The following is a 25,690-nucleotide window of genomic DNA, read 5'->3' on the forward strand; positions in this document are numbered from 1 at the left end:
GCTTGGGCAGAGAAGCCCTCATCTAAGGGGATTGTGATAGTGACTTGAAGCTTAACTGATTTTTTTCCTTAACATTTTCCCAATTATTAAAAAAAAAATGCATGTTTACTATAGAAGATTGGGAAAGTATAAGAAGGAATAAAGTATCAGGCAAAAACAGAAATAACAACCAACTCATGTAATCATACTGCTCAGTAGTAATCTTGGGTAGCATTATTTTTTCACTGTTTTGACTAAACTTTCTGATTTTTTTCAGTGCTTTTCAGCAAATATTATGGGCCTAGAATAGGATATGGATCTTATAGTGGATGTGGAATCTTTCTTGAATATTTCTTTAGCGATCGGCAAGTACTGACTACAAGGGACTGTAGTGGACTGTGGTACACACCTTATGGTTCAGTGGTGAGGATAACCCCATCTACAAGATTTCTGATGTAACCCACATGACACTTCCTTGGCCTCTGCTACAGTTGTCACAGATACCTGCTTGTGTATTTTAGTTCAAATGTCAGTTGTTTTAATTGGTTTTATATTTTGAGTGAGATGACGTGATTTAGGGGAATAAATTCAAATAGAATCAGAGTTCATTAATTCTTGATATGGTATATGCAAAAAATTAAAAAAAAATTCCTGTGCTATTTATTGAAGATTACAATTCCACACATTCATATTCCATTGCTGTTGATGCTGATAGGGAAGGTTATGATACCTTTGCTCTTGGTGTCTTTTTTAGTTGACTTTTGTTAATGACATACGGTGTGAAAGCACTTTAAAACTTGACTTATTAATGTTTAAATATATTTTAACCTACAGTAATGCCACAGTGTAGTGCACTTTTATTTGTAAGGACAGTCACCATATGTAAATGAACCTCTTAGATGCAGCTGGTGATCATGACCCCACAGGTCTCCAAGCAGCTCTGACATCTTCTTTCAAAGTTTGTGGACTGCATTCACAGCCACTACTGTAGAGGACACTTTGACCTCACAAGTTTTATATTAATTCTACCCAAGAACCAGGATTCTGCACCCAAGGCTAGTTTTGAAAAAAGTCAAGTGTATATTTGGTGAGTATGAATGCTGGGATGGCTCTTTATCTTGGGTGGGTGAAGGTGGAGTCCTCACCTGGCTGAAGGGCGAAGTTCTATCTGGATTTCTCAATTGGTTTTCCCCTCTTGACAGTTGGTTACATATGCATGGTAAATTGTTGTAAAATACCAGTAAAAAAAAACCCAAAACATAGTGTATAAATCTTGACTGCTAACCTGGCTGAGTGTCATCTTTTAGAAACTACCTTCTTGCATAATTATTTGTTTTCTCTCTTACTCCAGTTTCTTCCTTTTTATAGTTCCTCCCTCCCCCACCTTTCTATTCTGCCCCACTCCCCCTACTTTTTTCCCCTTCTTCACATTAGGCTTTCTGGGGTTGGAGTGGTAATAGCTTATCATGTGGGAACAGAGTTCACATGGCAGGAAGTAAAAATGGCAGGAGAGCTATAATGGCAACCCTTGTCCTCTTGTGGTCCCAACTGATTGCCTTGTGGTTGGTAATTGTGCCCTAGGAGAGTTTTGAAAACAAACAGTGGACTCTTATTTAAATAGTTCTGGAAGGAGCATTAATGATGTTTGCAGGTCATGGTCCAGATGGAAGCTGGCACTTTTCTGAATCTACCCCTCTCATTTTACTCTTGAAGCATTTCCTTATTCTATTCTGTGTTGGGGTTTTGCAATCACTCCCTTCTGATCCCTAGGTTGATATGTAATTGCAGGTGCTTTTCTATTTCCTTTTTGCAGTGATATTGATCATCAGTGTTGGTCTATAGCAAACACACTGATCCGGATGCAAGGTGGAACATCTAAGAGTTAGCAGATGACTTATCATTCACACAGAGTGACGTGGGACAAATCAGAATGAATGCAGAAGAGAGGGGTGGTTTAGGACCAGGGCCTTCACTAACAGGAAACAGTATAAGTTAGAGGGGCAGTTTGCTCTGCCCCTTTGTCTTTAATACAATCAGCAGGGGAAAGGCTTGTTAACCTCAGCCAGTGTCTGAAATTGGGCAGACACACCTGTGTTTAGATGGCTGTTTCCCAATTTTTAGTTCTGTGGCTCTGAGGTGGTTATTTAGTCTCTCTGTGCCTCTGTTTTCTTTTTTGTTAAGATGGGGATAATAACACTACCTATTTCATAGGGTGAGAGGTGGATGAGATAATGCATGTTAAGGGCACAGCCTGGCACATAATAAGTATGCATGAATTGTTTACTGCTAACCATCCTGAACATTAGTCTATCTTGCCCCAGAATTCTTTTCCTGAGGATGTGCTATAATTTTGATAGGAATACTCCACCAACTCTTCATGTCCAAATAAACATGTTTTTATAAAGATACTAGATGTTAGTCAACAAATGCTGTACTCATGATACTTTCTTTATCAGTAACATTCTGAGACACAGTACCAAATTTATGCACAAAATATTTCTGACCACTGATCCCTTTTACTAAATATATTTCTCCTAAAAGAAGCATCATGGAGATCTTTTAATCAGGAAGCGATTAGTTGCAAATTGAAAATAGTTTCCAGTTTTTTGCAACATTGACAGGGTTTCCAACATTTTACCCCAGCTGAAAATACCTGGTCATCTAAGCCTAATGCCCAGAGGTCATTGTTGTCTTGTGGTCAATGGTCTGTTTCAGAGATCCCTGCAGCGAAAGCTGAATGAAGATGAAATATGTAATCCAGCATCTATGTCAATAGGAATGGACAATTTCTAGGGTTCCACAAGGGGCTGTCAGGAAAACTACTCCTGTAATTGTTCCCATAGCTTTTGTTTCATGGCTAAGCATCTTTATTACTGATACTCACTTTCTTCTGTCTTAATTACTATTCAATTTGCTGTATTTGGTCACTTTCCCCTCATACCCTGAAACTTATTATCTAAGCTCATCTATGACCTTTCATTGCTAAATGTCTTTTGTTTTTTCATGACACCTGCTGTGACTGTGAGGCACTTTCTCTTGACCTTCTCCCCTCTGCTGGTTTTCCTTCTACCTCACTTTTAGTGCTGCTTCTCCTCCTCTTCTTCCCGCCTTCTTTGAAGGTTGGTGCATTTTATGATCCCATTTCTGGCTTTTCTGCTCTACACACTTTCTGCACCAACTTTCTCTAGCTCAGATTGGTTTCCTGAGTTCTAGACCCTTGATTTCCAAGTGCTTCAACATTTACATACAAGTATTTCATGGAAAACCTCCACATGTCCAATGATGAATTCATCCCCTTATTTCCTCCTACCCATTTCTCTGTTTATTCCCATCCTAATCCACAGTGGCACCACACAGTCCATTCAGAAGCCATTCAGAAATCGTGGAATCATCCTATTCTCCGCTTCCTTCACTGCTCCTGTCTTTACCAGCAGGTCCTGTTGATTTTATCCCACTAACATAACTTTTCTAGTTATTTCCTCTATTCCTTTCACTGCCCAGGTAAGTCACCTTATCCTGGCTGGGCTATTGTCACCTCCTACCTGACTTTTAGCCTCTAGTCTCTGCCTTTTCCATTAATTGGCTGACTGAAATGACCGTCTGATCTTGTCACTCTGGTTAAAACCCTTGGTGGCTCTCTCTTGTTCCAAGGGGAAGTATGAACTCCGAGTGTTTAGGCTTTTTATAACCAGAACTTTTCTGCCTTTATAGTGATGCTCCCCCTCTCTGTGTGTTCACCTTGTAATCCAGTCATTCTGTATGCTGACATATGGGAATCTCACTATATATGTATTAGTCAGGGTATCCAGAGAAATAGAACCATTTGCCTGCATATATACGGAAAGAGAGATTTCTTTCAAGGAATTGGCTGACTCATGTAATGGTGGAGTCTGGTAAAATTGAAATCTGCAGGGAAGGCAGGCAGGCAGGCTGGTGACCTAGGGAAGAATTGATGTTGCAGCTTGAGTCTGCGGACTGTTTGGAAGCAGAATCCCTTCTTCTTCTTTGAGTGGATTGGAGCCCACCCACATTGTGGAGGGTAATTTGCTTAACTAAAGTCTGCTGATTTGAATGTTCATCCCATTAAGAAAATACCTTCATGGTGACATAAAGACTGGTGTTTGGGTACCCTAGCCTAGCTAAGTAGACAATAAAATTAAACATCGCAGTATCTTTCTCAACTTTTCTCATGTTCTTATCTTTGCCCACATTGCTCCATACACCCACTGCGGTGCCCACTGACCAGCAACTGCTACTACTCACATACTCAACTCTCAGCCCTGCCCTGACCTTCCCAAGGAGTACAGTATTTCCTCTTTTTGTTCTTAATTGGCTAGCAATCACCTCTATTACAATATCATTCCCTTGCAGTGTGTTCTCTTTACTTGCCTATCTTTCCTAACACAATAAAAATGCCTCAAGGACAGCCCTCTGTTCTCTTCACAGACTCCATGGCTTAAACTCCTGGTTTGTGCCTAGTAATTGTGTAATGAATCAGTGAATAAATGGGGGAAGTTGGGGCCAAGGATCTCAGACAAGCAGGATCTCAGACAAGCACTTATCATGGAGGAAAGCAGAGGTTTTAGAACCATCTTGAAATTCAGGAGTCGTTTGTCACAACACTAGGGTGAGATCCATAATCCCAGGGGAGCTGTGAAAGATGCCAAGGGAAATTAGGTCTGCAGTCACATTAAATGAGGATTAGAGTTAAACTCTGAGAAGCTCCAAAACTCTCTGCTAGAGCATTCATCCAGGCAGTGATGGTCTAGTGATTTCCTGAGAATTTACAGCCCTGATATTATGACTGTGACAACGTGCAAAAGCAGTCACTTATCAGACTTCAGCATATTAGATGCTTCTTGGTAATCAACTGCAAGCAAGTGAACCCTGTCAGAAAAATGTCTTTCTTTTGTTTTTCATTATGTTGGAGAATAATTTAGGTGGAAATACTGTATGTATGTAATGTATGTATGTAATGTAATGTAATGTAATGTAATGTATGTATGTAAGCCTATTCCTTTATAGTCCTTTAATTTTTTTTTTCTTCGCAATGTCCTGGTTGCCTCTTAAAGGGGAAGGACCAAGTTTCCTGCTTGTCCTGTTGGCAGTGGCTATTGATTGTGGTTTCTTTCTTTCCTTCTTTTTTTCTTTTCTTTTTTTTTTTTTGTTTTCTCTTAATACTATGTGGCACATTTTGAAAGTAATTTTTTATTTTGTTCTTGTTTGGAACTACTATGTGTTGAGTAAGAGTTTCTAATTCTTCTACTCATATTATAAAATTCACTAAAGTCACTTTGTTAAAGTAACATTTTAGATGATGCATTTTAAAAGAATGTAATAATGTGTTCAAGGGAGCCTGATGAATGTAACGAAATACAATGCAGTTGAAGTCAAATGGCTGGATAAATTGTGACATTAAGAGTGAGAACTGGAATTCTCAAGTGAAGCCCGAGTAAAGCTGGGAGATTAACTGCATGCCACAATTCTGTACATCTTTTCTTAGAGGAGGGTCACAGTTTTGGCTATAAGCATTACTATAACCAAAACACAGAAGGAAATATAATTAATTTATGGTATTTGGAAAAAAAAAAGAAAGAAAGCAACTAGGCTGCTTTGGAGCAGTTTTCACTATTCAGATATCAGAGTGAATTTTTTTTTTTTATAGTTCCCTGTTTAAGTCAGTGACCAGAAGATGTGGTCTGTCCACAGGTGTGGTCTCTGAGCTGTTACCGCCTGTGACAAGATAAATATAGAAGATAATAGTAACTTTAGAAGCTTTAATACCAAGTTGACATTCCTTTGACGTTCACATGTATGGTCATTTTCCTCTTAATTCTCTTTGTATTTACCAAAGAACCAGTTCCTGATGGACTGGAAGTTGAAAACGATGGCAGGGATGACAGTCTTCCCTGCAGCTAATTGAGAGGCACTGGTTTAGGAGAGCCTGTGTCAGGGGACTACAACGTTGCCTTCTCATTGGACATACTATGCTGTTGGCTGATTGGCAGTGTCAGCATGCCCTGCAGTTAAAGCAGTTCTGTAGAGATTCAGGTTCACAGGTCTCTTATGATCTGGCTTTTAGTGAAATTTTGCTTTATTAAAAATTTCTACTTTTTTTTTTTTTGAGTAGGTAATAATTCATCTAACTTAAAATACAAAAAAATACAAATAGATGTTAACATGAGTCTCCTTCCCAACCCTGTCCCTCACCTGGCCAATTTCCTTTCCTCAGAGGAGCCACTGGTAGCCTGTGTTTCATGTCAATTGTCTTTCAGTGTCAGAGTGGATTACTCCGTTTCCTTCAGATAATCTCTGTGAGAATTTTTAAGTTTTGGATAAATATGGCAGCAGTGTAGACTCAGAGTTAGATTTTGTATGTTGCTGATTAGGTGCAGAGTGTTTTCTTTTGCTTTAAATAAAGTTGCCTTTTAAATAAATGACCAGAAGAAAGAAAGTACAGTCTTTTATATGTACTGACTTACCCTTGAGGTGAGAATGGTAGACTCTAAAAGATACTAGGCTGCCTGGGGCAGGCAACAGAGTAGAAGGGCATCTCTCCTCTGCATGGAGTTGGGTTCAAGCCCAGTCTCAGGTTTTCAGGGACACTCCACCGTGACAAGGAAAAACATTGGTCTTAAAGGCCCTATATTTTACCTTACATAGTAGTTTTAATCTAGAAGAGTTTTAAAGTGGACATTACATTATCTTGGCTATAAAATGATCTCAGCAAACATCTAAAGAACGTTTAATTTTCAGAAATTTAAATTCTTGTTCATTTTCGAGATGTGTCCCAGAATGTCCCAGTATAGCCTGTGTACCTTGGGCATAGACTTGTTGGGCATATAGGGGAGTTAAACCTTCTTTTAAAACAAAGTAGTTATTCTAAGAACTGTGGTGATTGGTTAACAGGAAATCTGTGCAAGTGAAGAGTGTACAAAATGGAAAACAACATGGTGTGATATAAAGAGTGCACGCAGGCTTTAGATCTGAGTTTGGGACCTTGTGACCTTCAATAAACTTTACCCTCTGTGAACCTCAGTTTCTCAATCTATTGAATGAGGTTAGTTAACATGTTATTGCTGGGTTATTGGCACATAGCAATAAATGATAGGGCAGTTGTAATCTGAAATACTTTAAAATATACACACATTAAAATATAGAAAGGATTCAAAGTTATAAATGTAGATATTTAAATATACTGAAGAAGCATCACATGGGAAGGATAAAAATTTAAGATAATGTTAATGTCCCATGCTCTTTGAGGTGGATAAAAAAGGTCCCAATTTTCCATTCCAGGATATGAAAGTATGGTGCAAAAGTGAATCATTAATTGCTGGCAAAGATTGACTCTTAATCCAACAAACAGTGTATAAACTCAAATATCTTGTAATTCCTGAATTATCTAATCTAACTGGTTTGCCCTTATCCTGTACTTCCTGTGGGTGAGGGTTTTTCCATCCCTGTTTTTCCTCATTATATCTGTGAAGAGAGAGAATTTAGGTTGATTTACAGAAATGTGGGATTTGTTTTTTTGTCATTTAGCCTCCAAATTTCCAGAGGATGAGTTCTGGATATCTTGGTAGTCAGATAAATTTGTTATAACCCTTTAACTTTCTTTTCTTTTTTTTCCTTGAGGTTTTTATTCTAACTCTGCAGATTTATTTATTTATTTATTTATTTTTTTTAAGGAGTAAGTGAGAAAATGGTTTATCAGGCTTATCAGGCTTGGGATGGGGTGATTGTAGGGTCAGTAAAAAGGGTGCTCTAGGAAGAAGTTGGTGAGGACACTTAAGGATACTCCCACAGGCTAATACCATTTTACAAACCATTTCTCAGTTCCTGTGGAACCTGAGAGCATTTTCTTTCAGTTTGTCTTTCAGATATAGCTAGACTAATTCCAGACTCTAAATGACATTGATTAAAATAAGTTTTGGATAAATATGGCAGCAGTGTAGATATGTAAATATGCCAAGCAGTGTATTGCTTGGCTTTTTATTTTCTGGAATAAAGCCAATTTTGTCTTGTCTCTTTTCAGAGAAGGACATGCAGAGCTCTTGTTTCTTGGTAGGTTTTGGCTCTAGGTGACTCCATTCATCCCATAAATGTTCCCCAGCAGCCTGGGCGTCCAGCACCCTGGTGGGGCTGGGGAGTTCTGAGGAGAGTTCAGAGCGATCTTGCCCTCAAGGAGCTTACTTATTTGTATTAAGATACCCTGAAATGTCAGTTATTAATATCAAAAGCCATTTTACTTATAATCTAACTACAATTAGGAATGTTATTAATAGCAGCTAAACATTATGAGTGCTTACTATATCAAGCCCTGTATGTGCCAAGATCTTCACATATTTAATCCACACAAGGGCACCTTCGCTTTATTAGCCATTTGCAAAGTCATTAAAAGCATAGTTTGATGTTTCCTATTTTAAAACAGGGTTGGGAGACCTTTCTCCTACTTTACCCCAGTAAAAGGCTTAGTTCAAAAGTAAGTTAGTGAAATTACATCTATCCCCTTTAAAATTAACAACAAACCACAAATACAAACCTTCACTTAATATTAAAGTATTGTCTAAAATCTACTATTATGTTTTATTATATGAATATTATATTACACTATAAAAACATTACAGTATATAAGAAGTGTACCACAGACCTATGTTATGGGATGTCACAAGTAACAATGCTCCATAGCTCTTGGTGTAGTAGGGTTTAAGGTGAGGGGAAAAAAAAATCCAAAGAGGGAAAAAAGGTGGGGGGTGGTAAGGGTATTTTCCTAATGGGATTGGGGTGGTTGGCAGAATGGAAGAGAAGTGGGATGGAAGCAAAGGGTGGAGTCAGGTGGGAGGGAGGTGAAGCAGAGAGGCTTAGAAGGCTTTTAAGCAGATTAAGAGGTGTCACAGCTTGGGCTGCAGAGAAACTGCCTTCTAATAATCTTTAATCCCACTCTCTGCTTGAACTGCTTACCTACTTACTACTTACAGAGAGGTGCCCTCCAAGTGGGGCAAGAGTGACAGCCCTAATCCGAATCCTTTTTCAGTTGGGTGGGACACTGCCTGGCCCTCAGGACCCAGTGAACAATCAAAGACAGGTGTGTCCTTTCGGTCTCCCAGTCTCATGGGGGAGACAAGACACTGTGCAGGTCCCTGTGCATGGTAAGAGTGGTGGTGAATACTGAACTTGGGCCTTGTGGCACAGTGGAAGGAAGGGCAGGTATTCTGGAGCAGGTAATAGCTGAGTTGTGAATGGGGGTCATGCCAGACAGAGGTACCTGCACAAGCAAAGGGCAGGCAAGCTAAGAAACAGCTTTGGTTCATTCAACCAGCTTAAAGCACTTTTAATGTTTTTGGAGCATGTGTTAAATACAGTGTGAAAAGGCCTCTTGTGGGAGGATATGCACAATTTTAGTGATTCTGTTTTATTTTTAGAAATAAAATTTTTATGTATGAGCATTGACAGCAGTTCTAAGTGAGCCAATTTTTTTTTTTTTTTTTTTTTTGAACTCTTCTTGAGTTACAGACCCTTTTGACTAAAGCCTGGATCTTTACTCATAGAAAAACATGAGTGCAATAAGTGTGCATGCAGGTACATACTTATACATAAACATGCTCACACAAAGACACACTCACATACACACATGCTTATGTATCCCTCCATATAGTACTCGAGGTTCACAGGTCTTCTACTAAAGTACATGCATGTTCCTCTGATTGACTCAAAATCTGTTTCATACTAACTTGAGCCAGTGGAGATTGTTTTTCTTAAAATGTTCAAAATAATTTATCCTAAATCTAGGAATTATGAAATTAGATGGGCTATTATTTTCTTTACAGACTTTAAAAACATTACCCACATATTTCTGAACCTTAAATACTATAAAGTTAGAAATTAAAATTATTTCATGTTGTGAGTTCTTTTAAGTAGTGTATATTTTCCTCTTAAAAAAAGCATTTTAATAATCTCAAATCTTTAAAATTTTTATTTATATTCTGTCTTATGTCAAAAATGATTGAAGGCAGTTTTATATATTACGCTTTTTATTAAGGAAATTTTCAAATATATACTGAAGTAGAAATCATAGTATAATGAGTCTCTACATGATATCACTTAGGTGCTACAATTATTAGATTGTAGCAAAATTTATTTCATGTGTAGCTCTATATTTTTCCATGATCCCCTCTCTCTAAGTTTTTTATAGTAAATTGTGGGCTTCTTATTATTATATGTGTATTTATTATATATCTCTAAATGATTCTCTTAAATAATGATTTTCTTAAATGATTCTCTTAAATAACTATACTGCCAGTATTTCATTCCCCCTTCCTCCTTTTCTATCCTTCTCCCCTCCCTGCTCGCTCTCTCTCTCACTGTTTTCTCTCTCTCTGTTTCTCTGTCATAATGTATTTGTTAAAGACACTGGGCCATTTGCTGTGTCTTGTTTCCATATTTTGACTCAGGCTAATTTTATTCCTGAGGTGTTTTTTCATCCTTTGTATTTCCTGTAAATAGATATTTAGGTTTAAAGGCTTGATCTTGTTTTTTTTTGGGGGGGGGGGAGCAGTGAGGGTAAGAGTACCCCATAGCTGGTCTTGTGTACTTCCACTAGGAGGCATATATGTCTTGTTTTTCTTGTAATAGCAGCTATTGGGTATCAATGGACAGGATCCATGATTTCATTAGTGATTACAAAGTGGTGATTATTGAATTTTGTAATTCCTTCTGCATTGAGTAGCTGAAATACTTCTAAAAGGAGAAACTTGTAAGTATTTAGTTACTTTGGGGTGTAGGAAAGGCAAAATAAATGATGCCTCTTTCTTTCTTTTTTTTTTTTTTTTTTTTTTTTTTTTTTTTTTTACCAGTTTTTAAGACTTGGTCCGTACCATCCTACAATGGTGAACAAATTTTTTTCTTTTGGTATCATTATAAACTCATGGAATTATATATTTTTTTATGTGTTTCAGTCCATTGTAACTAGTTGATGCTCAAATTGCCTCATATATGGCCATGGAAACCTTTTCATTTGACCTCTGCATCCCTTTGATGCAGCTGTGGTAGTCTTTGCTTCATTACTTTTTGGTAGGAGAAGATAATCTATTTATTTTTCCTGCTTCAAATCTGGAATCAGTTATTTTTCCAAGGACCTTGGGAGCAGGTTTATTTTAAGTTTGAAAGTCTTTAAATAAAAAAAAAAAATAATACTTTGTTTTTCATCCAACTGCTGCTAAAGCACTGATTTTGGTTGAAGCTTTGCAGTGTAGGGAGCATTAATGGTTTACCTCTTTGCCAGGACACTTAGAGCAGTGTTTTGGACATAATAGGAGCTTAATAAATATTTGCCAAATTGTTGTATGGATTGTTTTATTTGACCAAAAACTGAATAGTGGTGGTTCAGTCCTTCTCCCCCTTTACGCTTGAATTTTAGTCTCTTCATCTTTATTCTCAGTGATGACCCATATGCCTTATCTGAGATTGCTGAGCCTGTTTGGGCTCCCACATCTAGGGGCTTCTCTTTCATCTCAGAATGCTTTTATGTCTACATTTTGTACAGCTTTTAAAACTATCCCTGATCCCGGTCTATTATTCCTTATTCCCTGACAGGAGCAGCAGTTCCACTGTCCCAGCTGATTGTCCTCCCAGGTTCCAACCTGGTAGGATTGCTGCCATCTGTATGAAAACAGACTATGAGATAGCCCCTTGCTTTTGGTCCTCCAGTGGCCTCCAGGAGGAGGCCTCTTTCCTCTTTCCTAACACTCTCTGACCATTAGTCTTCTGAGGTGCAGCTACCTAGTGTTGTTTGTTAAATGGTGCTTCTTCCCACACTGTGACCACAGTCTCTTCTAGGCCTGTCATTGTTTTGTTCTTTTACTCTACGTGTACCCTTGCCCCTGCGCCCCGACCAACCATAATAGAACTTTTTCACGTATCTTTATGAAAATTAATTTATATTTTATTTGCTTTCTTTTTTCGAAGTGAGTTCACATTAAGTATCTCCTTTGATTCCTACAATTGCCCTATTAGGACCATTGGGTCTGTATTGTTTTCATTTTATGAGTGTAGAAATGGAAGCCCAAAGCTTGTTGGCCCTAAGATCCCACCATTAGTAAATGACAGATTAATGAGCAGCTGGGATTAGAATTTAGAGCTGTAGAGGTTTTTTCACTATGCTTTACGGACAACCATAAATCAAGGGACTCCTTGCAAAACGTTTTGAGGCATTCTTGAGTTAAAATGGTCTAAAATGGCTTTCCTGAGTGATATTGGCCCCTTATGATGAGCTTTTACTTTGCATTATCGTTTTATGGTTTCTAAAGTAGTGAACAGACCTTTGCAGTGAAAGCCCATGTTCCCTTTATTCAGTTCAAAAATACTGGGAAATAATGGAGAGTAAGGAGTATTTTTGACTTCCCTGTCCCTTAAGTCACCTGGAGAGGGAGTAACTTTAGGGAAGACAAGTTAAGTAAAACATGACATGAGCATACAGAAATTATAAGAAGTGACCTAAAAAAAAGTTTTAAATGGTGATTTTTTTTTTAACAACTATTCAGAAAATGACTTTTCAAGAAGAGGACAGTGTGCTCTTACAATCTGAGATTAGAGACCATGTCAGGCTGCATGAGTACAAAATTATTTTAAGATTATTCTCAATTGGTAAGCTCAGTGTTTCTAATTTAGTTTTTCAAAAGGTTAATACAACTTTGTCATGCTGAAAAAGGTGACAACTGAAAGAGTAAGCAGACCCTTTCTAATGCAAAGGCTACCTGCGATGTTTTTCTCCAGTGACTATAATCTTTATAGCAGTTTTATCATTTTTATTCCCTTGCCAAACATGAGTTTGGGGCTGTGCAATTTTCACAGACAATGCATGTTTAAGTGTACGTTTTAAATGTAATTAGGAGTGTCCTGTAACTTGTATTATTATCTAAGAGTTATTGTAATCTTTTTGAATTTTATCCCATTGATTTTCATTTTTTTTTTCTGTTAGGCAAAGTCCTTCGAAATGGTAGTCATGCAGATACTTACTGCTGAAGCAATATTTTGTTTAAGTCTGGGAAAAGTATAAATTGTGAATATATTTATACGCATTGTCATTGAGAAAGACATTCTTGAAATCTTAATTTTCCCAAGTAGAAAATAACATTTGAACCACTTAAGGAGTTAGTTGAGGTATTGCTATTTTGTAATTGAATCCAGATGTTAAAAAAAAAAAAAATTCGTGTCAGAGGTAGTATAACTTTTCTTTATCACATCACAAAATATCACATCTAGTTGGCTTTTAATCAGTTGAATTATAGAGAAATGTAACAAGTTCTAAATGAAAAACAACATTAAAATTTCCCACACAATTTTATATTTGTTTAGTTGCATGAACTATAATTCAAAAGGGATGGATTAAATGATTAATTGTTGAAAGTTTAATTAAATTTTAGGTGGTTAAACTAGAAAAAATGATAGCAAAGTTGTAATTTTGGAATCCTTCTATATTATGTCTTATAAGAGTACTTGATTTTAATTCCTACTTTGGCTTGCTTAAAAAATTAGAAGCTATTAACTTGGTAGACTTGTTTTCAAAGGGGATAAATATTTTATGGGAATTTCGAATTCTGGAGCAGTTTTTTGGACTCCTTTTCACTATTACCTAATTTCTGATCCTATAGGACAAATGATTTTAAGAATACTAATGTGAAATTTTTTTCCCCCACTTTACATGTCCTTTGGGAATTTAAAAAAAATTACTGCTTTTTTGAGGAGAGGAGTTTCACCAAAAAAAGAGCATCTTGGTGGGGGGGTACCTTGGTGGCTCAGTTAGTTGGTTGAGCGTCTGACTTCAGCTCAGTTATGATCTCATGGTTCATGGGTTGGAGCCCCACATCGGGCTCACTGCTGTCAGCACAGAGCCTACTTCGGATCCTCCATTCCTCTCTCTCCCTGTTTCTCTCTCTCTCTCTTTCTCTCTGCCCCTCCCCACATCTCTCAAAAATAAGTAAACATTAAAAAAAATTTAAAAAAAGCATCTTGGGACATAAGCCCTATTTAAAAAACGTGTAGGACAGGTATTACTACTGTAGTGAATTGGCCTTGTCTGAAGTTTAAAATGCAAATTAGAAAATTGTAGGGGGAAGAGTAATTGAAAATGCTGTCAAACGCATTGGAAACAATCAGATGTTATTTGAAAAACACAGTCTTTGTCAAAGATTCCTTGCCATGGAATAAGATTATTTTAATTACTTCAATAAATAATTCTTGAGCATTCCCCATGTTCAGGCCTAGTGCTAAGGACTGGAGGTAGGAGCCAGCTGGAGACTGCTGGCCTTAGCAATTAAGTACTCTTGCAAGGGATATTTGCATATGCATCCAACAGAATAACTTCCCTTTCACTTCTGGGATGCTGCAGGGAGGGTAGGCATATAATAAACAAGTAAACAGAACTATTTTAGGTAGTCATTAAGTACAGCAAAAGAGATTAACCCCATGTGGTATGAGAGGGTGCAGAGTGGCTAAAGCATTTCCAGGTGCTATGTCTAGAGATGGTTTAGAAGAAGGAGATTCCTTTATCCCTGTCACCTTCTGTCTCTTTCTGTCACGAATAAGAAAACCTTTACTGAAGCCCCCAGCTGACTTTCTTTTATGTCTCCTTGGTCTGTACTGAACTGCATGTGTTCTCCCAACCCATCTGTTGGCTCACTTCTGGAGCTGAGTTGCACTGGGAAGGGATGGATAAATATATTTGGGATTTTGTTAGAAAACTTAATAGTTAACAAACACCACTATAATTTTATTTAATAATAACTAAAATGTATTGAGCAATTACTATGTGCCAGGCTATATGTCCTCAACACTTTATGTGCATTATTTAATCCCTTTATCAGTATGCTGAAGTAGGTGCAGAAGCTGAGGAGTATAGAGAGGAACTGGGATACTAAGCTAGCACCCTAATCCCAGACCTGGCATTCTCAAAATGCCATCTGTAGAAGTAGGAAATATATATTTGAAATATTCTACACACATCTGTTAATTATAATGAAAAAAGAATTGAGGATCTGAATTGGTTAACCTTCAGTAGCTAGAAAGCTCATTTACATGAAGCTTTTTGTTTCTCTGCAATGTGGAGCAGTTACTGTTTTTTTCACTAATTGTATGTATAACAGAATATGTCACCTTTGTGTATGTTCAGGCTATCTTGCTTAGGAATCTTTTTGTGTACATAAACTAGTTTTTTTGGGTCCTGATGGGAAGGAGTATATGTTCTGTCTGTGTGTGGCTAATAGCAGTAGTGCTAAGCTAGTCACTTAGCTCAGTGAGCCTTTGTTTTATTGAAACAACTTAAGAATCTGCCTTAAGCTTCATGTTAAACATTGTGATAAATCATGCATTAAAATTCCCTAGATTTTCCCCTTAATTTAAAATTATTTTTATCTTTGTCCTTTTCTTAGGACTACTTATCTGATTTCTAGAGGTTTTAATAATTGCACAGGTTTGATAATACTAAATATAAAAGCAGCATAGAAGTTTTCTCAACTTTAGTTCTTTAAGAGAGAGAGAGAGAGTGTGTTTGTGTGTGTGTGTGTGTGTGTGTGTGTGTGCGCGCGCGCGCACGGGATACGTTATACTTCAGAATTTGAACATGGCTTTTCTCTTTTTACTTGGCACTTGTAAAATCTCATACTGCAGTTGTGTCTGTGCCTGCTGGTTACTGGGGAGGTAGGTGGTAGGGTAAGGACACCAGCCTGTTGTATAGGCAGTGCTCCCCCTAGAGGAATAAGAGGTTCAGTAATTAGTCGTAGAACTCAAGAAATGGTGAAACATTACATCTGGAATGGAATGGCTAGCAACATCTACCCCACAATATATATTCTTGGTTCAGTATGGATCAGTGCTCTTATTTTGTCTCCTAGGGATATTTAAAATCAAAATTAACCAAGCAAAACCCCTGCCATATGCTAATACTAAATATTGCCATCATTTAAAATAATGGGTATTTTAACACTAGAATAGTGAGGAAGTAATCTCAAGAATAGAAGATTTTATTAGAAATCTGGAAGATTTTATTAGAAAGCTCAGCTCTAGGCTTGTCTGATATTATCTTAATTTTTTTTTCCTTTGTAATAGCTTGGTGAACTCTGAGTCAGGGGTCTGCATTATAAGAAGGAGGTCCAAATGATGGTCTCAAAGTGATGGAAGAGGTAGTTATTACCTGTGCTATGGACAAAGTTAGATTACCTTGACCCAAGACACCCTTATTTTTCCTTAAATGAGGATGGTGATAGTGTTCAGATGGATGTTTCACAGCTTGCTTAATGTAGCCCACTCTGCGGGCCTTATAATTCAGTTAGTGATAGTTACTTAACAAAAATGGACAGATATTACTTGAAGAAAATAGTAAACAAATGGTCTTTCTAAAATTATGGGCTTTCAAATTACCACATTTTGGGCATGTTATTTTCGAAAGTACTTTTACTTCCCTTTAGGTGTTTCAGCTACACTGAGCTCTTCTACAGTCTGGACTGCCATCAGTCTATGGGAAAATGTTTTGAACAATCATGTAGACAGTCTTCTATAAGCATCTAAGATATGTGGACTGCGATTGGTACTGCCTCTTTGTGACTCTGTAACACAGTGGGAAGATTGTATGTGTATTCTCTGTACAGTACTCTAGGTAGTTTTCCTGTGACTGTAAGATGTATGGTATATCATATATGTGTGTATATTATATATGATAATATATATAATAAATAAATATATGTGTATATTTATTTCTTGGTTCTCAAGATCTTATTTTGGAGAAATATTCTCAATTTTCTTTTGGTACCCAGAGGAATTTGTGTAATTGCCCTTAGTACTTAAGAAAATTGCTTCTGGCAATGTTAATATTGCAGTCTTCCCAGGAGAACCTTCAAATGGAAAGGTCTTTCATCACAGAAGAGAAGGGAGGGTCTAATATGAGAACCACTTTTATTTTTATTTAGCGATGGCATGCAGTTGCTCTCATAGATAATATTCATTCCTTCAACAAGTATTTATTGTGCATCTGCTAGGAATGAAACAGTTCTAGGAATAATGCATATAAACTCATAGGCAACTTGAATCCAATACACAGTCTGTATGATTGTAATTCTAAACTCTGTCATTATAAGCTCAATATTTTATTCTCATTTTGGCATAGACAACCAGTTGGTTGTTTATCATTCTTTTCTTCTTCCTTCTAAACACAATCATTGTATTATTTGGATTCAGCTCTTTGCTTAGGTAAAGGATGGTATTTTCTAACTTCCTTAACTGTCACTGATTCTGTGACTGATTTCTGGCCAATGAACATAAGTAGAAGTCTGTGAATCTTCTGGAATGGCTGCTTAAAGAGAGTTGGGCCCCCATAGCCTTTACCTTCCGCTTTCCTGCTACCTGGTATTTGGATGTGATGTCTGGAGCTCCAACAGCAATTTTTGATGATGAGATAAACTTGAGGATAGAAGTAAGAAAGATAGAAGGAGCATAGGTCCCTCTTTATTGTTGACCTAGTAATCAACAGCCACTCCAGCCCTGGACTGACAACTACTAAACTTCTTTTATGTGACATGTGTTAGGTTTTAACTTGTATGCAGCTGTACCTAATCCTTACTAAATAACTCATGTTTTCAAGGTTGTTTTTGACCTTAACAGCATGATTATAATTAGAACACCACCGTTGAGCAGACTTCTGGGGGTTACCAATGTGCTTATCCTCCCTTCATGTTCCTGCTGACAGTAGTTCCAGATTGCAAGTAAGGAAATCCTCAGATTAAGGAACATCAACTGCACTGTTCCTGAACAAATATGCCTTGAAAAACTTCAAATAGAAGTTCTTAAAGTACTTTCCAGATCAGCAACACTGGTATCAACCTGGGAATTTGTTTGTAATCTCATGGCCATACCCTAGACCTTCTGAATAGAACTGTGGAGAGTGAGACTCAACAGTCTGTGTTTTAATGAGTGACTCTGATGTAGGTTAAAGTTTGAGAACCACTGCTTTATGATTTTATGCACCTTGTCACTCAGATAAGCAAGGTGGTGTTTTCATATGAGGTTGGCCAGGCAACGGTGGGTTGGTTGGGTTTGAAGTTAATTAAAATGGCCATTTCGACTCTTATCAAGTGGTTTTCCCTTATTTACGGTGGAACTGACAAATGAGCACTTAAAAAGATGCATGAATTCATGCAAGAAATAAGTATACCCCTTAAGGGAGTCAGTACAATTTCTAGTGCCTTCTAGTGCATCCCAGAATCACCACTGGAGTTTGCCAGTCAGTGCAGCCCACCTGAGGTAAGAATCATCAAATACCAGAGGAAATGATACTTTGTTTGAATTGGCAATTCTGGTTTCTGGTTTGGATATCTGTGCTTTTTATGTTCTCTATTACACCATCAAACTATTCAGTGAAGAATGGACAAATTGCTTGTGAGAAAGACAATCTACCAAAACTGACTCATGAGGAAACAGAGAACACGGACACTAGTATATTTATTAAGGAATTCATAACATTATCAGAACCCTTCTCTCTCACACACACATGCAGAAGCCCTCCTAAACAAACAAAACCCTGAAAGTTTAGGCTGAATGCTGAAAAGGAACAAGCCATGTAGAGCTCTGGGGGTGCAGTACGGAGGAGAGCAAAGGCACCAATGTAAAAACCTCCTCGGTGAGGTCTCTGATGTGTACAAGGACCACATCATTCAGGATCTATAAGAACTTGACAGAGTGTTTGGATTTTCTTCTAATTGAAATTGGGAATAAATGGAAGGTATTAACTAAGAGAGTTATTATAATCTGATTTGAAGTTTGATAAACTTGTTCTGGCTGCTGCATGGATGATAGACTATAGAGGGCAACAGTGGAAGAAGTAAGAGCAGTTAGCATGCTGTTAGAATAATTTGGATGTAAGAAAATTGTGACTTAAACTAGAGGATGTGGTGGGAAGAGTTCAGATTTGGAATACAGGTATGCTTTGGAGATATAGCAGGTTCAGTTCCAGACCACTGCAGTAAAGAGAATATTGACATAAATTGAGTCAGATGAATTTTTTGGTTTCCCAGTGCATATAAAAGTTACATTTACACTATACTGTAGTGTATTAAGTATTCTGTACATACATTAATTTAAAAATGCTTTATTACTGAAAAATGCTAACCATCTTCTGAGCTTTCAGTGAGTTGTAATCTGGTGGAGGGTCTTGCCTTGATGTTGCTGGCTGCTGACTAATCAGGATGGTGGCTGCTGAAGGTGGAATGGCTGTGGCAGTTTCATAAAATAAGACCACAGTGAAGTTTGCCATGTTGATTGACTATTCCTTTCACAAGCAATTTTACTGTAGCGTGCAATGCTCTTTGCTAGCATTTTACCCACAGCAGAAGTTCTTTCAAAACTGGAGTCAGTCCTCTCTAGCCGTGCTAAGTTTATGTAGTATTCTAAATTCTTTGTTGTCAACTGCATCTTCACCAGGAGTAGATTCTATCTCTAGAAAACCATTTTCTTTGCTTGTCTGTAAGAAACAACTTTTTATCTAGTCAAGTTTTATTTTGACATTGCAGCAGTTCAGTCACATCGTCAGGCTCTACTTTTCATTCTGGTTCTCTTGCTATTTTCTTTTTTTTTTTTTTAACGTTTATTTATTTTTGAGACAGGGAGAGACAGAGCATGAACGGGGGAGGGTCAGAGAGAGGGAGACACAGAATCTGAAACAGGCTCCAGGCTCTGAGCTGTCAGCACAGAGCCCGACGCAGGGCTCGAACACACGGACCGCAAGATCATGACCTGAGCTGAAGTCGGCCGCTTAACCGACTGAGCCACCCAGGCGCCCCTCTCTTGCTATTTTCAACATATCTGCAGTTATTTCCTCCACTGAAGTCTTCAACCCTTCAAAGTCATTTATGAGGGTTGAAATCAACTTCTTCTAAAGTCCTATTCATGTTGATATTTTGACCTTTTCCCATGATTCATGAATATGCTTAATGGCATCTAGAATGGTGATTCCTGTACAGAATATTTTCGATTTATTTTGCCCAGACCCATCAGAAAAATCACTGTCTATGGCAGCTACAGCCTCACAGAATGTATTTCTTTCTGTTTTTTTTAAATGCTTTATTTATTTTTGAGAGAGAAAGAGAGAGAGAATGAACGGGAGAGGGGCAGAGAGCGAGGGAGACACAGAATCCGAAGCAGGCTCCAGGCTCTGAGCTGTAAGCACAGAGCCCGACACGGGGCTTGAACCCACGAATTGTGAGATCATGACCTGAGCTGAAGTCAGAGGTTTAACCGACTGAGCCACCCAGGCGCCCCAAGAGTGTATTTCTTTAATAATAAGACTTGAAAGTTGAAATGACTCCCTTATCCAGGGCTACAGAATGAGTGTTGTATTAGCAGGGATGAAGACAACATTAATCACGCTGTACATCTCCATCAGAGCTCTTGAGTGGCCAGGTGCATTGTCAATGAGCAATAGTATTTTGAAAGAAATCTTTTTTTTCTGAGCAGTAGGTCTCAATAGTGGTCTTAAACTATTCAGTAAATCATGTTGTCAACAGATGTGCAGTCATCCAGCCTTTGTTATTTTATTTATAGAGCACGTGCAGAATAGATTCAGCATACTTTTTAAGGGCCCTGGGATTTTAGTAATGGTAAATGAGTATTGGGTTCAATTTTAAGTTACTAGCTGTATTATAAACCCCTAACAAGACAGTCAGCTTGTTCTTTGGAGTTTTGAGGTCAGGCATTGCCTTTTCCTCTCTAGCTGTGAGAGTCCTAGATGGCATTTTCTTCCAATAGAAGGCTGTTTCATCTGTATTGAAAATCTGTTCTTTAGTGTGTGGCCACCTTCTTAATGAGCTTTGCTAGTTCTTTTGGATAACTTGCTGCAGCTTCTACATCAGTACTTGCTTCTGCATCTTGCATTTTTGTGGCTTCTTAAACCTCATGATCCAACCTTGCTAGTCTCACACTTTTCTTCTGTAGCTTCCTCATCTCTCTCAGTCATCATGGAATTAAAGAGAGTTGGGGTCTTCTCTGGATTCTGGTTTGATCTTCTATCCAGACTGTTAAAACTTTCTCCATATCAGCAGTAAGGCTGTTTTGCTTTCTTATCATTTGTGTAATCACTGGAGTAACACTTTTAATGTCCTTTAAGAACTTTTCCCTTGCTTTCACAGCTTGGCTCTTCAGTGCAAGAGGCCTAGCTTTTGGCCTGTTTTTGGCTCTTGACATGCCTTCCTTACTAAGCTTAATCATTTCTAGCTTTGGATATAAAATGAGAGACATGTGACTCTTCCTTTCACTTGAATACTTAAGAGACCATGTAGGGTTATTAATTGGACTAATTACAATATTGTTGTGTCCCAGGGAATAAGGAGGCCTGAGGAGAGGGAGAGTAATGAGGTAATGGCCGGTCAGTGGAGCAGCCAGAACACATACATTTATTTCGTAAGTTCATCTTCTTATGTGGGGAAGGTTCATGGTGCCTCAAAACAATTACAGTACAACATCAAAGACCACTAATCATAGATCACCATAATAAATATAAGACTATTGAAAAAGTTTGAAATATTGCAAGGATTACCAAAATGTGATCCAGAGACAGGAAGTGAACAAATGCTATTGGGAAAATGGTGCATTGGCTTGCACAATGCAGACTTGCTCAATGCAGGGTTGCCACAAACCTTCAAGTTGTAAAAAATTCAATGTCTGTGAAGGCAATAAAAGTGAAGCACAGTAAAACAAGGTAGGTCTGTATATTTTAGAGTCAGGATGTATGGAATTTGCTATAGGATTAGACTTTAGGAGGTGAACTTTTCAATGAGGGCATTTTATATGCAACTAATGGTGACTTAGGCTGAGGAAGAACAATATAGTGATTTATTTATTTATTAAAATGTTTATTTATTTATTTGAGAGAGAGAGAGAGAGAGAGAGAGAGAAAATGAGCGAGCACAGAGAGAAAAGGAGACGGAGAATCTCAAGCGGGCTCCGTGCTGTCAGTGCAGAGCCCAAGGCAGGGCTCGAACCCATGAACCATGAGATCATGACCTGAGTTGAAATCAAGAGTTGGACACTTAACCAACTTAGCTACCTAGGTGCCCCTGTTTTAATCTTTTGTTATTTATTTATTTTTAAATTTTAATTTAAATTTTAGTTAGTTAACATACAGTGCAATATTGGTTTCAGGAATAGAATTCAGTGATTCATCACTTACATACAACACCCGGTGATCTTCACAACAAGTACCCTTCTTAGTACCTATTACCTATCTAGCCTGTCTCCCACCCATCTCCCTCTGTCAACCCATAGTTTGTTCTCTGTCATTACAAGTCTCTTGTGGTTTGTTTCCCTCTCTTCTCTCCCCTTCCCCATATGTTTATCTGTTTTGTTTCTTGAATTCCACGTATGAGTGAAATCATATGGTATTTGTCTTTCTGACTGACTTATCTCTCATAGGATAACACATTCTAGCTTCATCTGCATCATTGCAAATGACAAGATTTCATTCTTTTTGATAGATAAGTAATATTCCATCGTATCTGTATACTACTTCTTCTTTATCCATTCATAAGTCAGTGGACATTAGCACTCTTTCCTTAGTTTGGCTATTGTTGATAATGCTGCTATGAACATTGAGGTGCATGTACCCCTTTGAATCTGTATTTTTGTATCCTTTGGGTAAATACTTAATAGTGTAATTGCCAGATTGTAGTGTAGTTTTATTTTTAGTTTCTTGAGAAATCTCCATACAGTTCTCCAGAGTGGTTATACCAGTTTGCATTCCCACCAACAGTACAAGATGGTTCCCCTTTCTCTGCATCCTAAGCAACACTTGTTGTTTCTTGTGTTGTTAATTTTAGCCATTCTGACAGATGTGAGGTAGTTTCTCTTCGCAGTTTTGGTTTGTATTTCCCTGATGATGAGTGATGTTGAGCATCTTTTCATGTGTCTGTTAGCCATCTGGATGTCTTTGGAAAAGTATCTATTCATGTCTTCTGTTTCTTAATTGGGTTATTTGTTTTTTGGGTGTTGAGTTTGGTAAGTTCTTTACAGATTTTGGATACTAACCCTTTATCTGATATGTCATTTGCAAATATCTTCTCCCATTTGTAGGCTGCCTTTTAGTTTTGTCAGTTCTTTCCTTTGCTGTGTAGAGCTTTCTATCTTGATAAGATCCCAATAGTTCATGTTTGCTTTTGTTTCCCTTGCCTTCAGTGACATGTCTAGTAAAAAGTTGCTCTGGCCTAGGTCAAAAGGGTTGCTGCCTGTGTTCTCCTGTATTTTGATGGTTTCCTGTTTCACATTTAGATCTTCCATCTATTTTGAATTTATTTTTGTGTATGGTGTAAGAAAGTAGTCCAAGTTTCATTCTTTTGCATATCGCCATCCAGTTTTCCCAACACCATTTGTTGAAGAGAGAGCATGTTAGGGGGACTTGAGGGAGGGGCAGAGAGAAGGAGAGAGAGTCCAAGCAGGCTCAGCATGGAGCCCCACATAGGGCTTGATCCTATGACCCTGGGATCATTACCTGAGCTGAACTCAAGACATGGACACTCAACTGACTGAGCCACCAGGTACCCCAACAATACAGTGTTTTACACCATCAACCATATAACTCCAAATCGGTTGCTTCAGCTCTGCCACTTTTTATCAGGTGACTTTGGCTAAGGTTTGCTGTATCTTCAATTTCCTTATTTGTAAAATGATCATCATCCATCTTGGAGATCAGTGGGAGAATTAAATGAGAAAAAGTATGTTAAAATACTTAGAATAATACCTGCCACATAGTAAAAGGTCAGTACATAATAGTCATTACTGTTTTCCTTTGTAAAATTTTACACATAAAAAATGTCAGTATTAAAAAAAGCTCTTTGTCAAAGCACATATACTGTAGATTGTTTTTTTGTCATTGAAACAAATAGTCATGATAGCTTTAGGCCTTGTATTAATTATGTAGGAGATAGGTGACTGTTGGCTGTTGACAGCACCTGACGTGAGCATGAGCCAAAGAAGAGTTGTAGAGTGGTCTAAGTAGTTTACCACATTTTGGCAGTAGTAGAATGAGATAGATTATATGATGATTTCTGGTTTCTAACCTGATCCCAAACCATCAATTACCTGAACTGGCAGAAAGACTAACATAAAGATGATAGGAAAATGACCTTTGTTACAGGCCAGTCTACAGCTATAGTGATAGGAACTTAATACGTGAAGTATGCTTAGAGAAACGCTGGGAAGGATTGGCCTATCAGAACACAGACAATCTAAGGTACTGGTTTTATCATTTCCTGAAAAATCTTTCTTTCAGAATGCAGGGCATCCAAATTAAGGAAGTTTGAAAATCAAGTTGTTCAGAAATACTTCAACTTCATCTCAAGGGAAATTACACCCTCACCCTCCTCCTTTAAGAAAAATGTTAAATGCTGATTGATTTATGTTGGTTCACACTGATTTTATCTTACCAATAATTTTTGTTCTTACAAAATGAATTTGTTTTCCTAAGATGTTATGTAATCATTTAAAGATTTCCTTTTCTCCTACTAATATGAAGATATTTCCCTTACCCACCCTCTCAGCTTTCTAGACTACCACCTTCTACCTAAAAGGGCTACTACAGTGTTTTTTATCAAAATGCACCATGTAGGAAGAAAAACATAGCAGAATCATTGGGATCAACCTAAACTACTTATATTTCTTTAGTATACCAATAAGATGCTATTTTAAAGATACAAAAAATTCATTTTAAAGTCAAACACTTTCTCCAAATCATTACCGAAAACATTGTAGGAGCATTTTTAAAGTCATTAAAAAAATATTGACACATAAAACAAAAATTGCAGTCTAAATGTCACAATAGCATTCACCCAGGGCTTCCACAGTGGGCCTACTGTACTGTGTCTAAAGAAACTTGGCATTTTGTCTAAGAACAAGTCAATAACAGGAACTCAATCATAAATGCCCTGGTTTCCTGCTAATATAGGACTTTCTGCTGCTGACTTGCACTGGGCAGGAGCACACAAGTTTAAATAACAGCTGGCAGCAAAGCCTGACAGGGAAGGCAGTATTATTTTTAAATTGGGGAATTGTTTTTCATAAATTTCTTTTCTTACATATTCTTTTCCAATTTTACCATCATTATTCATTTCAAAATTGAATAAATGTTCTCAAAGTGGCAGGAAAGACTATATTGAATCATTAAATGTAACTCCCTCCAGCCCCTCAGTGGCCTCAAATAATTTCAATACATACGCATCAGCCTTTTATTAATTGGACAAGCCTTCAAAAATGAGGAAAAGTAATTTATGTTGGCAATTTGATTAACAGGCTTCCTATGAACACACATTCCTATAAAGTTAACAAGTATGAACCATTCAAGACACACCAAGAAAAGTTCTTAGAAACCTTTCAAATGAAAATACAGCAGAATACTCATGGCAAAAGGGGGTGCATAGCCTCTATCAAAGTGCCTTTGCTACTTGACTCAGGCTCACTTTCTGCAGAACTTGTCAAGTGTAAAAAGGCTTTAGGACTGTGCACATGATCTGGGAGACCTTTATTTCCCCTGCTGCTCCAACCATTCTATCTACTAAGGTCCAGAACCAAAGGCACAGTTCATCTTTATTAGAGTAAGAGGAATTTCATGTTAGAAGTCATACATGGTATTGAGATAAACCACACCAAACTTGGCGCCATGTTAAATTCAATAGCTCCTTCTGGG

The 25,690-nt window shown here is 37.7% G+C and overlaps 1 protein-coding gene across 3 annotated transcripts in view; it reads left to right on the forward strand.

Moving 5' to 3' along the window:
- GMDS (GDP-mannose 4,6-dehydratase) overlaps positions 1-25,690 on the forward strand; it is a 622,466-nt gene that overhangs the window by 33,928 nt on the left and 562,848 nt on the right. The window lies entirely within an intron of this gene.

The sequence above is a fragment of the Panthera tigris genome, chromosome B2 (assembly GCF_018350195.1).
Source record: "Panthera tigris isolate Pti1 chromosome B2, P.tigris_Pti1_mat1.1, whole genome shotgun sequence".
Lineage (NCBI taxonomy): Eukaryota > Metazoa > Chordata > Mammalia > Carnivora > Felidae > Panthera > Panthera tigris.